The sequence below is a fragment of the Oryctolagus cuniculus genome, chromosome 8, assembly GCF_051225735.1.
Source record: "Oryctolagus cuniculus isolate XC-2025 breed Fujian yellow rabbit chromosome 8, ASM5122573v1, whole genome shotgun sequence".
NCBI classification, from domain to species: Eukaryota; Metazoa; Chordata; class Mammalia; order Lagomorpha; family Leporidae; genus Oryctolagus; species Oryctolagus cuniculus.
In genome coordinates, this window is record NC_142874.1 from 15,338,637 (window position 1) to 15,354,547 (window position 15,911).

Here is a 15,911-nt window from a genome sequence, read left to right on the forward strand (position 1 = left end):
TTATATGTTGAAATGATAACATTTTGGATCCATTACACTAAAAATATAAAAGATACCTACAATATTCATTGAAAATGGGTGTTATGAAAAAACTATGAAAATATTTCAAAATACATCACATCAAAGTAAGCTTGTATTTTTAAAATTTTTTATTTATTATATTTGAGAGATACAGAGAGAGAAGGAGAGAGAGAGAAAGAGAGAGAGAGAGAGATAAATGTCCTACCTGCTGACCTGCTCCACAAGTGCCTGCACCAACAGGGGTAGGCCAGCTGAAGTTGGTAGCCAAGAACTCAGTCCAGGTCTCCCACATGGGTGACAGTGAGCCAGCTATTTGAAGTTATCACCTAATGCTTCCCAGGGGTGCATCAGCAGAACGTGGGTAGTTGGAAGCTGGAGCAAAGCCAGGACTCAACCCGCCACTCCAGTATGGCCTGTGGTGTTGCAAGTGATATCTTAGTTTCTACACTCTAAATTCCCAGCTCAAACTTATCGTACACATTTTGGAGTTCCTTCTTATATTATTAACATTAAGTTCTCCTTTTTAAGGTTTATTTTTAAATGTGTATAAGAGAAAATTTAAAGTTACATTGTGGTTTACTTTATATTTTTACTGAAATTCAAATACACTAGAAATATAAACACTTAATATGTAGGAGGTTGTGCATAAAAACATTCTCTGGGACCATAGTGGTACAGAAAGTTAATTTGCTACTTGGTACACCAAGAGCTTGGGTTCATTTCCCACCTACATTTACAAACCAACTTCTTAAAGCACACCCTGGGAGGCAGAAGATAATGACTCACATATTTGATCTCCATCACTGATGTGGGAGGCCCTTAGGGAGTTACAGGCTCCTGATTTTGGCTAATTCTAGCCCCAGATGTTGCAAGTGTTTGAGGAGTGAACCCCAAATGGGTGGAAGATGGATCTTTCTCCCTGCCACCTCCTCTCTCCCGCTCTGCCATTCAAATAAATAAAAATAAAAAAAACACAAACTGTAGAGCATATTAATTTGTAAATTATTGAAGATTATCAAATGGAAGCCTTCAGGATAGTGAAGGTATTTGAAGCAAAGCTGATAATTTAAAACCAGCCACGGTGGAAAGGGTCTCCTTTCAGACACTTGGAATGTTTGCTTCAAAGCTATGAGGAAGATTTTGGATCATTTCCTCAAAGGTCTCACTAAAGTTAGTAGAATTTAAAAATAGTGTGTTAATTGCTATAGATTTTCATAGATATTGAGTCCATTTGAGTCCATGATTGCATAAATATGAAATAGCTAATAAGATGTCTGAATGTTTTGCATCTTTGATATTTTGAAATTAATTTTATTTCATGGTGCTTCAAGCATGAAATGAAAGCAATTTTCATGGAAAACTGCTTGATCTAGTTATTATCTGACCATTTGTATTCTCACACGATATTTGATGAATCGGTGTTAACGATACGGCTTCATCCTTTCCTGGTAATTACATAATTACTAGGGATGCAGGAATCCAGCTGTGTTTGGGTTTCACTGAACATCTTGAACTGTCATTCCAACATTTTGAGTAAAATTTTAAAAGAGCAATTTTATCAAAGATGGTTTAAAATGTTAAACACACATACTTTTCAGAAGAAATTTAATCCATTTACCATTCCCTCCTGAAAGCTTTTGTTAAGTGAGGACTCTGTGAAGTTCAAGAAGCCAGATGTGCCGTGTAACGAGCTCTGTCTCTACTCACTTCATTTCCCATCATCCAACAGTCATCTTTGCAGAACAAGCGCATTTTCAACCATTGGTCTTAACCCTAAAAGCTCTGCAGTATTTCAGTTGTTTCTAATTGCGTTTAACACAAGTGTTTCCTTAGTATCGTGAAAGCATTTTGGTTGGTTATCACTGGCTAAAACACCTTCTGATTTTGTGTAATTACTCTTTCACCAGCATTGAACTGTGATAATGTGCTTGCTAATTGGCTACATTGTAGACTGCTTTTAATTTACTAAAGTAGACAATAACAATAGCAAAGCCTAGCATACAGCAGGCACTTAACTAATATGTTTCAAAATAATCAATTAACTAATAATGTGTATTTGTTTTAAATTCCATTTGCGATGACTGCTTTATAGAGCAAAAACTGCACTAATCCCTTTTCAATACTTTCCTATTGCTCATGTCGATAATAAAATGTATTTATGTAAAATTAAAAAAATTCAGTAGCTCAGTTCTTAACTTGAATGAGACACTGATTAATATTTTACACTTATAGAAGTGTTACAAATAGGCCGGCGCCACGGCTCACTAGGCTAATCCTCCGCCTAGCGGCGCCGGCACACCGGGTTCTAGTCCCGGTCGGGGCACCGGATTCTGTCCCGGTTGCCCCTCTTCCAGGCCAGCCCTCTGCTGTGGTCAGGGAGTGCAGTGGAGGATGGCCCAAGTCCTTGGGCCCTGCACCCCATGGGAGACCAGGAGAAGCACCTGGCTCCTGGCTCCTGCCATCGGATCAGCGCGGTGCGCCGGCCGCGGCGGCCATTGGAGGGTGAACCAACGGCAAAGGAAGACCTTTCTCTCTGTCTCTCTCTCTCTCTCACTGTCCTCTCTGCCTGTCAAAAAAAAAAAAAAAAGAAATGTTACAAATAATAATCAGCATACTGTATAAACACATGTATAAAATATAATGTATAATACATTTGTAATAAATATACTTAATATTTATACTATACATAAACATGCATATATTATATACATATGATACCAAATATGCTTTTATTAGTGTATTAAATATTTTACTGCAATGTATGTTATATATGTTATATAACTGTATTCTGTATTCTGACACTATTTCATTTGCTCTTCACAGTGATAGCATGAGAAAACCTGATTTTTTAGAGGAAATGCAGAAGGAGGACTGCTGCCTTGAGGTGGTAAATAATTTTTATATCAGTAACATCTGTAGTCTACTTCAAGTTGAGGTGTATATGTATATATTTTTATATATATTTATTTATATTTACAGGAAGAGTTACAGAGAGAGAAAGAGAGGGAGAGAAAGAGAGAGAGAGAGAATGTTCCATCTGCTGGTTCACTCCCCAAGTGGCCACAACAGCTGGGGCTAGTCCGGGCCAAAGCCAGGAGCCAGGAACTTCTTCCAGGGCTCCCACTTGGATGCAGGATCCCAAGCACTTGGGCCATCTTCCACTGCTTTCTCAGGCCATAGCAGGCAGTTGGATCAGAAGTGGAGCAGCTGGGACATAAACCAGTTCCCACATGGGGTGCTGACATCGCAGGAGGCAGCTTAACCTGCTAAGCCACAGTGCTGCCCCAAGATGAGGTATATTAATGCACAGCTTTGCTTGCTTCCTTTCACACAGTCAAGAATAGGCATTTTCTAGGCCTGATCTAGTTTTTGCAGGGAAATAGCTCAATAAAAGGGTACTTGAAAAAGTGTGTGCACAAACGGAATTAAAAGATGTTTAATTTGGAACTAAAACTTTTGAAATACATAGTTTTTTTTCATAATATGCACATTCTGTGACCCTGTAAAGACCCCTCATATGCACAGATTTCAACATTTCTTGCAATAGAATAAACTTACATTGTAATCACATTTTCAGTTAACCTTTTGAAGTATCCTTGTAGCAAGATTTATTAAGCACAAGGAGTAGGAGATGAAGGGTCCAGAGAAGTTTCTGGAAAACACTCACCTATTTCCCCCAGCACTGAGCATTCTCAGATCTTCGTCTTCCTTTAAAATCTCTGTCTAGTTTCTCCCAAATCACAAGATGATTTTGTTGGGGTAACAGGTGTCTGTGCTTCCATTACTTCACTCTAGAGTTAACAAGGAGATGGAGAGGAACTTTAAGGTCATACATAAACAAACTACAGTCATGTGTATCGTATTTTGTTTTGTTGGTGTCAAGGAGTACAAAATAATCAATTTGCAGGTACTCCATATATTTTTTTTTACCCAACTTTAGCTATCTTAAGGACTGTCAATGAACTCCCAGATTGGTGTCCATATTACCAGAAATTTCAGCTGATGGATCTGTTTATAAGGTCACATTCATGGAGGGTAGATATTCATAGAAAAAGAATTCCTCATTTTCCTTCAGAGTCTGTGAATTATATCCTTAAGTGTGCACTCTCAGTCCCAATTTCTCTTAATCAAACTTTCGCTCCAATTCATCAAAAGCTCACGTCTTTTCTTATTCATTACAACACATTTCTCTCTGTGGAAAGTGTGCTCAGAGACATAGACCTGGCATACCTTTTCTTAAATAAACGGGTGAACAAGTGGGGAGTGAATGTGGATGGGTGCAGTGACTCTGTATTCGTTGTGGGACTGTGAAACTCATCTCTTTCTGAAAATTGCTAGAACCCCGGCTTGTGTACAACCATGTGCATTTTATGTACATGTGTGTAGCGTGTAGCAAGGCCTGGAGTCACGAACAAATGGTTCAGGGATGTGAGCCGTTTCTGCCAGCACCTGGCCTCGTTTTCTGTGTACATAGTACAACAGATACTGCTGATCTATTTGACTTCTCTGCCTAAAACCGAGATTCTGTTAATTTACTCCAGATTACCTGCTGGAGACAGAGAAACTGGCTATTCTGTTACTTCGGTGAGATCTGAATTCCAGCGGACTTCCATAGCAGGTCAATTACATCTTGTTTTGTCTTGGCAACAGTTCAGGACTCCTCTCTCAAGCTTTGCTAGAGTGGAAGCAATGACTTGTTTCTGCTAAGGGTTCCTCCACAACTTGGAAGGGAGCTGGCACCTCTTTCCCAGCCACCTTAACCTTCCCTTGGGTAAAACACTCACATAGGAATTAAACGTTCATCACTGGCCACACACACACCAATCATGCTGTTTTGCTTTTTTTTTTTTTTTTTTTTTTTTTTTTTTTTTTTGACAGGCAGAGTGGACAGTGAGAGAGAGAGACAGAGAGAAAGGTCTTCCTTTGCCGTTGGTTCACCCTCCAATGGCCGCCGCCGCCGGCGCGCTGCGGCCGGCGCACCGCGCTGATCCGATGGCAGGAGCCAGGAGCCAGGTGCTTTTCCTGGTCTCCCATGGGGTGCAGGGCCCAAGCACCTGGGCCATCCTCCACTGCACTCCCTGGCCACAGCAGAGGGCTGGCCTGGAAGAGGGGCAACCGGGACAGAATCCGGCGCCCCAACCGGGACTAGAACCCGGTGTGCCGGCGCCGCTAGGCGGAGGATTAGCCTAGTGAGCCGCGGCGCCGGCCTGTTTTGCTTTTTTAAAATTCACTCTTCCCTGGGCTTTTTCTTTTTTCTTTTGTTTTGTTTTGTTTTGTTTTGTTTTCAGTTGGGAACTGCCCAACCCCACTTTGCTAAGCTGAAGCTAACCTTTCCACTCGGCAAAAAGGGCATCTTTGCCTAAGCAGATGGTGATGTGCACTGGTGTGTGCAATTTATTTCCATGTCACTGAGCATTACAGACTTTGCAGAAGCAGTTTCAAATATATTTTAAAATAAAATATGATGCATTGGGTTATGGTCTGTGTGGATTATTTTAAAGGCAGGTGTGCCCCTCTCTTCTTGCTTTAAGAGCTAACGGTAGGTAAGCAACCCAAGTCGTACTTGTAAAGTCATGATTCACCATTTGGGAAGGGACAGGGGCTAAAATTTAGCTTCACCAGCATAACAGCTTCAATCAACTTCCAGCCATGTCGCTGACATCAATCAGTGAAATAGAAAGGCATGGTGACAGAACCTTCTCCTAAGAAAACGTTCGTTACCCATCACATCATATGATATATTAGAAAAGAAATTGTCAAAAGCTTCACCAGATGAAATCAACATCTGAGATTTCTGGGCCTGTCTCTGCCATTACTCAGACACTTAATTTCTCTGGACTTTAGTTCTAGCACATAAAATACAGGGTTCCATTTATATTAGCACTTCGGAGAATAAACTTCTCAAAAACTCTCTCTTCAAGATCCACAGTGAAGAATTCCATGATCAAATAAGTTCAGAAAGCATAAACACTGTCACATTAAGGAGTTCATGGATAATTTTACAAAAGTCCAGCAGCAGAGAAAACATACAATGCTGTTTAATTCTGTGTTTCTAAATTTTCTTTGACCATGAAATATTTTACCTATTAAATGCTGAGATATAGCTTGATGATAACTTTTAAAATAATTCCTAAAAGCCCATCCATCTAAACCTTAAGGGCATTTACATTTTGCTGAGTAATATTTATTGTATACTCGAATTGTTGAATTAATATAATCTATTTTATGATTTTAGTTTTACTGCCTAATGTATTACATATCCCATATTTCATAAAGGAGTGGAAAGTAGCCCTGATATAATTAGCAAAATCTGGTCTTCAGATTTTATGACAGTGTTCCTTGTCTTCGTGATATATATTTTTAATCTCTTTGAGTTTTCAGTTAACGTACTATTTTAAACTCACATAACTCACAACCACTGTGTTTACAGTCAGTTTTATTATTCCACCCTTAAACATCAAAAGAACTTGAAATCCAGTAAATACCTGTCAAAGTTAGAACTCAAAGTGCAAATTCACTGCTTTCTGGATTGAGTTACTGGACTTTTTTTATTTGAAATTCAGAGTTACAGAGAGAGAGGGAGAGACAGAGATCTTCTGTCCATTGGTTTTCTCCCCAAATGGCCAAAACTGCTGGGGCTGGGCCAGGATGAAGCCAGGAGCCAGGAACTCCATCTGGGTCTCCCATGTGGGTCACAGGGGCCCAAGAACTTGAGCCATCTTCCACTGCTTTCCCAGACCATCAGCAGGGAGTTGGATAGGAAGTGGAGCAGCTGGGACAGGAACCTGTGCCCATATGGGACTCTGGTGTTGCAGGTGGCAGGTTTACCTGCTAAGCCACTGCATTGCTTTTTATACCATGATTACCAGAATCCAAACATTTAAAAACAAAGTAATAGATATCTTTTACTGATAGTTTCAGACAAACCAATGTGATGCTTGGGTTCATGGACATTTAGAGTTGAGATGGTAAGGTGTGGGGGGTATGAGGAGCTGAGGACATATTGTGTTATAACTGGTAATTCCTATAGATATATGGCAAAAAGAATATTTGGAACCCAAATGATACCAGATGCCATATGAATTTGTCACCTTGAATTGATTCTTTGATTCTGGCAATAATTTGGCAGCTTCCACACTGTGGATGCCATATGTTGGTGGTCTCACTGCTGTGTGCCAAGTCAGCTTCATAATTGGTTCATGCTATGGGAAGTAGCCTCACCACATTCTTTATTTCTCATACTATTGGAGCCTCCTTACCCTACTGTGTGCCGTGTCTCTGGAGATTGCCACCCAATTATTCTGCAATGGAGAATGAACGCACAGAGAATATCAAAGGTACTTTTCATACATGTTTCAGAAAATACGTGTTTCAGAAAATACCCACTTAAGAGACAAAGATTGCCTAATCTATGAGTATTCTTTAATGTTATGCTAATTCTAAATTTCCCTGTGGAATCACAATATAAAGATCTAACTTTTGCTGAATACTTCCATGTCCTGGGTAAAGCACTAATCACTTCCTGTGCATTTTCTTGTCTTAATTTTTAAGACGTGATGGGATTGCTTTACAAATAAGGAATATGAGGCTCAAGTCATTCACAGTAGGAAATCAACTCTCTACTCTGTGCTACAAAGCTCTACCATCTCTTATTTGCCTTGTTGTGGTTTATCTTCAGAACAGGAAGCTTTGTAGCTACTCCAATAAGACCAAATACATTTTTCAGTCATCTGACTGTTATTGGTTGAAGATTCTCCATGCTGAACATTCAGCTCACAAAATAATAACATCATCATCAACAAATAAATATTTACATAAATATTTAAGAATATGGAAGCTTTTATTAGCTAAAAAGCCAGTGTTTTTTTTTTTTTTTTTTTTTTTTGACAGGCAGAGTGGACAGTGAGAGAGAGAGACAGAGAGAAAGGTCTTCCTTCCATTGGTTCACTCCCCAAGTGGCCGCTTCGGCTGGCGTGTTGCAGCCAGCGCACTGCGCCGATCCGAAGCCAGGAGCCAGGTGCTTCCTCCTGGTCTCCCATGGGGTGCAGGGCCCAAGCACTTGGGCCATCCTCCACTGCCTTCTCGGGCCACAGCAGAGAGCTGGACTGGAAGAGGAGCGACTGGGACAGAATCCGGTGCCCCAACCGGGACTAGAACCCGGGGTGCCAGTGCCGCAGGTGGAGGACTAGCCTATTGAGCCATGATGCCGGCCTAAAAAGCCAGTATTAACTCAAGTAAATGAAACTATAAAACTTCCTTTTCTCCTTTATCGAATGCATGATGAGAGGTATATACAAATTAAAATGCTCTAGTAAGTCTATTGATTCTGCTTATCAACATTACACTTACAGTTTAGCCTTAATTGTTTAAATGAGTCTATGAATAGATTTAGACAGATGGCTTATTCTTCCTCTGAATGTCAATATTTTCCTGGTACAAGTTGACATGAGTGTATAACCACAGGTGCCAAGTAGGAATTTTCTCATATATTATGGTTAAGGCCAACAGTCTGCAGTACAATATTACAAAAACTCCTGTGGCAATTAACCCCATTCACACAAAACTAGTTTCTGGGAAGGAATGATGGTTTTATCATTGTCACCTGTGCCAACTGGGTAAAGGCCCCACTATGTCTTGGAGCTCTCGGACTATGTTTGTAAGCTCCGTAAGTTCCAGGCACTGCTGTGCTTGCTATGTGGGACCTTGAGACTTCCGTATTTGCATTTCGGTGCTGCAGGCCCATTGTTGCCCATGCATAATCGCCAGGATGACCCATGCTTTTCCTGTGGAACCTGAACAAACTATCTTAACTCCCCTGCAACTCTGGAACTGTGACTGAGTACTAAGTTTCTCAGAGTCAACAGAAACCATCTTGTGGGAACTACAGCTCCAGGCCAGCACCTGCCTGTTCACAAGCCCCAGCATAACATGTCATTATGATGTGGGACTGGGGCAAGGTCTCTTACTTCCCCCAGTGCTGGGATTTCAGTGCTTTAAGCCCCAGCACCACCCTGCACACCCAGCAGGACTTGGGGAAGGTCCAGTCCACATCACACAGCTCAGGGGTCACAGCCATTGATGCCACAAGCCCAAGCATCTCTCAAGTTAGCCTGATGGGACAGGGGATGACTACCTCTGGGTCTCACAGCACCAGAAATGTGGATATTGCTATCACAAACCCCAGAGTGACCAACATCCCAGTGTCTGGGGCCTGAATAAACGCATCTTTGAAAACCCACATCCACTTCAAAATCTTATTGCTTCTCCATGAACTGCCACATACTAGACAGTGACTGCACTCATAGATACTGCTGGAATGATTACATCTGAAGAAAACATGCAGAAGTTACACTTCTAGGCTCACCTAATACCAAAGCCAAGGCAACTGCCGAACTGACACTCCTAGTCCATCTGAACAAAAAACGCATTTTGAAATGACAGCTGCTCCGTAAAGGAGGAACTGTTACACCAGATGTGCCAACGTCAATGCAGGGACACAGAAAACAGGAAGAAGCGAGAAAGCATGGCACCTGCAAAAGAACACAATAGGTTCTAATTTGAAGGAAATCTACGAAATGTCTGGAAAAATTTTCAAAGTAATGATCTTAAGGAAATTCAATGAGATACAAGAGAATACAGATAAATGCTTCAAAGAAATAAGGAAAAAAGTGCGAATCTCAACGGAGAAATTTCTAAGAATCAATGAGAAAATTTGGAACTGAAAATTTGGATCAATGAAATAAAGAAACACATTTGAGATTTTCAGCAACAGAATAAAGAATTTCTGATCCTGAGGACAAGACCGTTGAAGCAGTCCAGTCAGACACAAGGAAATAGAAAAGAATGAACAAGAATGACCAAAGCCTATGATATAACACGGATACCATCAAGTGAACACATGTTCATACTATAAGGGTACCTGAAGGAGAAGAGAAGGAAAAAGGCATTGCGAACATATTTATAGAAACAATACTTGGAAACTTCAGAAGTCTTTTTAGAGATGTGCACCAAGATACAGGAATCTCAGCAGACCCCAACCAGACTAAAGCAAAACAAGAGCCGGCGCCGCGGCTCACTTGGCTAATCCTCCACCTTGCAGTGCCGGCACACCGGGTTCTAGTCCCGGTCGGGGTGCTGGATTCTGTCCCGGTTGCCCCTCTTCCAGGCCAGCTCTCTGCTGTGGCCAGGGAGTGCAATGGAGGATGGCCCAAGTGCTTGGGCCCTGCACCCCATGGGAGACCAGGAGAAGTACCTGGCTCCTGCCATCATATCAGCGTGGTGCGCTGGCTGCAGCAGCCATTGGAGGGTGAACAAACGGAAAGAAGACCTTTCTCTCTGTCTCTCTCTCACTGTCCACTCTGCATGTCAAAAGCAATAAGAAAAAAAAAAAAAACAAGGAAAAGAAAAAAGCCCTCCAAGGCATGTTGTAGTCAAATAAAAAACTTCATACACCACAGTGAAGTGAAATTTATCCCAGGGATACAAGTATGGCACAAAATTCAATGAATTAAATGAATTAAATCAACAGGATGAAGAACAAAAACCACAGTTAAAAGTGTATACGATCACTCAACAGGTGCAGAACATCATTTCATAAAATTCAACATCCCTTCATAATAAAAACTCTCAACAAATTAAATATAGAAAGAGCACACCTCAAAATCAAAAAGCCTGTACATGACAGAGCCACAGCCGATACCATACTGATTTGGGAGAAAATGAAAGACCTCAGACAAGACAAAAATGTCCACTTTCACCACTCTTATTCAAAATAGTAATAGACGTATTAGCAAGAGTAATCAAGAGAAGAGAAAGAAGTAAGAGCATTTGAGTTGGAAAAGAGAAAGTCAAAACATCCATGTTTCCAGTTGACATGATTTTGCACGTGGAGAAATCTAAGCACTCCACCAAAAAGCTGTTAGAACTGATAAATCAGTAAAGTTGTGGGACAGTTTTTTGCTGTGTTTGATGAAAAGTGGACAGTCATGGAGAAACGTGATTGGATAACAGGGCCTGACCTAATGGTGCTGAACTGGGAATTTACAAGAACTATTTGTCCACCTCTTTTTAGCCCGTATCTCAGGCTGCTTTCTCCAGCTATAGGGTGGGTAGTTCTTCATTGAGGGCCCTCAGGATTTGATCAGAGAATTCTTAGATTTGAATATCAGCTCCCAGGGAAAAGATGGGGGGAGGGAAGGCAGAAGGAGGAGGACAAAGAGAGTTGGGGATAGCATGTCCCGTTACTCTTTTGTTTTCCATTGCTGAAGTTGGTAATACTGGCAGGGGCAGCTGCCTGTGCCATCTTCTCTGAGCGTAAAACATTGTACTTCACCTAACATTCATGCTTCATATGCTCTCGAATTGGTCTTCAATATCACAAGTCAGGAAACACTGAACTAAACGACTTGAAGACCTTGAAAATGAAAAAAATAAAAATCTCCATGTCAATTTGCATGCCATTATTAGTGTTTATAAAACAATTAATTACTTAAACATGTCTATCTGAGCTAGTATTTAGCTCTAAGGGATCTATTTTTATTTTTTAAGCTGAATCATTTTATGAATTTGGAAAACTATGAACATCTGAATATAAAAGATAAAATAATTGAATAACTCATATTTCATGGGAAATATGCATTTCGTGCCTTAGTATTCTCAAAATATTAAAATGTTTCATTAGTAATAATTGTACATATTAATGAGATACAGCGTGATATTTTAATACACGTATAAATTGTGTACTTTTCAAAAAGCATGACCAATATTTCCCCTTCTTGGACATTACTTTGATTGGAGGCTTGGAGCTCTTGTCTTCTGCTTGCTTACAAAATATATCTATGTTACTGTGAACTGTAGTCTCCCATTGTGCCGTGTGACACAAGGAACTTAATCCTTCTATCTGACTCTGATTTCTTATCCGTCATCCACACTCATTCTCTCCCCTCAGCCCCTTCCAGCCTCTGGTAATCACCATTCTGTGTTCACATCATTTGGTTTAGCTCCCAGATACATGGAAGAACGTACAGTATTTGTCATTCTATGGTTGACTTATTTCACTGAGCATTCCTTTCAGTTCCATCATTCTGCTTCAAACGACAAGATTCCATTTTTTACAGCTGAAAATTGTGTATATATAGCACATTTTAAAAAAATCCACTCCTCCGATTGTAGACACCTTGGCAGATTCCATGTCTTGGGTATTGTGAACAGTGCTGCAGTCAACTTCGTGGAGCGGCTCTGATAAGATGCACCCACGTCTCTTGGATATATACCCAGGGGTACTGCTGGATCGTATGGGAGTTCTGTGTCTAGTGGTTTAGGAATCTCCACACTGTTTTCCGTAGCGGCTGTTCTAATTCCCATTCCCACCAGCAGGGTACACAAATTCCCCTTCTCTGCATCCTCTCTTGCATTTGTTACTGTCATTCCCATAGTCAGTCTAATAGGGGTGCGTTACTGGGGGAGAGTAGGTAGCTAGGGTAAGGACCTGGGGTCCCACAGCCCCAGCTGAACCACTGCGGGGACAGTGCCACGTGTCGCCAGCTGACAGCTTCAAGCGATCTGTGTTTTACAGCTGGCCCACCTGCTTAGCCCACGTGACAACTCCCTTTCTGCACACTCTCCTAACGCCCTTGATCTGTGGACTGTCCAGGCCCTCCTTCCGTGTAAAGAAACCACAGGTCCACAATAGTGAAGAATATGCAAATAAAGATATTTTCTTTCAGCTCTGCAACTGACAAATACTAAAAAGTTTTAAAATGTAGTATTGTTGATTAGAGAAATGTCATATACTTCTGATAGGTGTAAATTTAGCTAGTATATGATTAGACATACATACCAAAATTCAGAAAAATTAATTCAAATATTACATTATTAGGAATTTATCCTTAAGGGCATGATACATATTTTAAAATGTTTCTTGCAGCTTTGTCAATTAAAATATTAGAAATAATCTCAGTATTTAAAAATAGGGAATTGTGGCTGATTCAGTCTGTTTTCTTGAAAATGAATTTTTGATGATGCGTCAGGGTGTTAAACATCTGAGAAAACATGTCCCTTGAAAAATATTTGGAGGAAGTTAATTTTATTTCTTCTTAATAATGTATTTATTTATTTGAAAGGCAGAGTGACTAGGAGGAGGAGGAGACAGGGCAGGAGGAGGGAGAGAGAGAGAGAGAGAGAGAGAGATTTTCCAACATCTGAGGCTGGGCCAGGCTGAAGCTGGGAAGCCAGGATTTCCATCCATTTCTCCCACATGGGTGGTAGGAATTCAGGTACTGGAGCAGTCATTTGCTGCTTCCCAAGTGCATTGGCAGGGCACTGGATCAGAAGTGCAGTCATCTCATCGGACTCCGATGTGAGATCCAGGGATTTCAGGTGGCTACTTAACCTGCTGCACCACCACACCTGCCCTGGGAATCTGTTTTCAAATGCGTATTCAATCTAGAAAGAGGGAGGGATCACTAGAAGTAAATTACTGTCTGTCCTAGGATGCTGTTCCGTGCAGATACTAGAAAGTGGCCCTGTGGAAGAACAGCTTCTCTGGTGGGATCCAAGGAACTTCCGTGATCCCATAAGGACACACGGAGGTCACTAGGGGAGGGGTCTGGATCTTTTGTTTATCTTCTTGTGCAAGGGGTCATTTTGATTTACCTTTCTGTGATTTTTTTTTCTGCTTAATAGTGTAAAATTTGACATGGGTTTAGAGGACTGAAACAATATGGAAAAAAAAAGGAAAACATTCATAAAACATCAGGAAAAAATGGAAAGAGTTTTGAAATGGGGGAAGAGATTATTGCCTCCCCTGTCTAGCCAGCCCTTGTGGGATTTACCTGCTCTTCGCGGTCTTGGAGCTGCTTTGCCACTCTGGAAGTTGTAGAAAACTGACAATAATGCAAATGATTTTTGTCCATAGAAATATAATTTAACTGGGTTCTTCCAGAACACATTGGATGGTTTTCTATCCCTGGGATGCTTTGTGGCCCTTGGAAATCCATTTTAGCATTCCTTATTTGCACATGCGTGTGAGTGATTCTTTGAATTTTCCGTTGAACTGACTGCATGATCTTACCAGTTCCTCATGAGCTACTGAGAAGAGTGAAATTGTTGCCATGTTTATTTCACACGTGTATGAGAATTGTGATTTCATCTCTCCTTGAAAGTTAGTCTTTAACATAAATGTGTGTGATTTCTCAGTAAAATTTACTTTGATATTGGTTTACTTGGCTAAAACAAATTTGCACCAAAAAAAGTGGAAAATACTTTTAATGGCCTGAAAAACGTTTGGAAAGCAAGTTCCATGAAAAAGTTAAGTCATCAAACAGATTCTACAGTACTAATTCATTTTTTGCTTACATTTTCTGCAAATTTAACAGGGTTGTGTTTTATTGTCTTTCTTTCCTGACTGTTTCTTTGGGCTTCACTGACTGTTAACTTCTGTGTATGTTTTTTTCTCTAAGGTTTACTTTATTTTTATTTGAAAGGCAAAATGACAAAGAAAGAAAGTGGGGAGACAAAAAGAGACAGAGATCTTGCATTTGCTGATTCACTCCTCAAAAGGCTGCAATGGCCATGGCTGGGCCAGGCTGAAGCCAAGAGCCAGGAACTCCACCTGGATCTCCCACAGAGACGGCAGGGGCTCCGGTACTGGGGCCATCTTGCGCTGCTTTCCCAGATGCATGAACAGGGAGCTGGATGGGAAGTGGAGCAGCTGGCTCCAGCTGGGGCTCTGATGTGGAATGCCAGCATAGCAAGTTATAGCTTAAGTCACTACCCCAAAGCAATGGTCCTCAAGTTCTGTTTTTCTTTTTTTTTTTTTGGCATGTCTCCTTGGTTGACTTCAGACCAACCATGCACAGGTACTCACTCTCAAATTTTGCAAAACTCAGCAACAGACTTGGAGTTTAATTAAATGTTATTGAACATTTTGGAGCAAACAGAGCAGAATTAAAATGTAAAGGGAAAGGGACTAGTGTTCATGCTAAATATTCGATATTCCACATGGAGTCCACCACCAACGATGCTCCCCAGGGGCCGCTGGTCATCAGTAGCTGTGCGTCTTCTGCTGCAAAGTTGACGGAGCTTCCCTTCTTCCAGTCACCCAGGATGAGAAAATGCTGAGCTCATAGACACTTCTACAAAAATGCAGTTGTGTCCCTGAAGAACAGAAGTGCCTCAGTCGGAAGTGTCTACACTGAGATTCTTTGATCCCTGAGATATTAGAAAGAGCTACGCAAGCACCTGCATGTCTGTTGTTTCCCTTACCAGGGGAGACACTGCCTCAACATCACGTCCAGCTTCCACCCTAAGAAGAAACATTTTAAGGTCATCTTCTTTTCTAATATTTTATTTGTTAATTTGAGAGGTAGAGTTACAGACAGAGAGAAGGAGACGGAGACAAAGGCGTTCCATCCGCTGGTTCACTCCCCAAGTGGCTGCAACAGCTGCAGCTGAGCGGATCTGACACCAGAAGCCAAGAGCTTCTTCCAGGTTTCCCACGTGGGTACAGGAACCCAAGCAGCTGGGCCACCTTCCACTGCTTTCCCAGGCCATGAGCAGAGAGCTGAATCAGAAGAGGAGCAGCTGGGATATGAACCGGTGCCCATATGGGATGCCAGCGCCGCAGGCAGAGACTTATCCTACTGTGCCACGGCACCAGCCCTCAAGGGCTTCTTGGTGACTGCTTCTAATCTCTGCAACATTTAATCTCCACATTCCACACTTTGCAACAGGAAGAAAATTTTGGCAGTATAAAAAAAAATAGAGTGGGTTTTGTGACAAAGCGGATTAAGTCACCACTTGGGATGCCCATAATTCATATTAGAGTGCCTAGGATTGAGCCCCGCCCCTGCTTCTGATCTAGCTCCCTGCTAATGTGCACATTGAGAGGT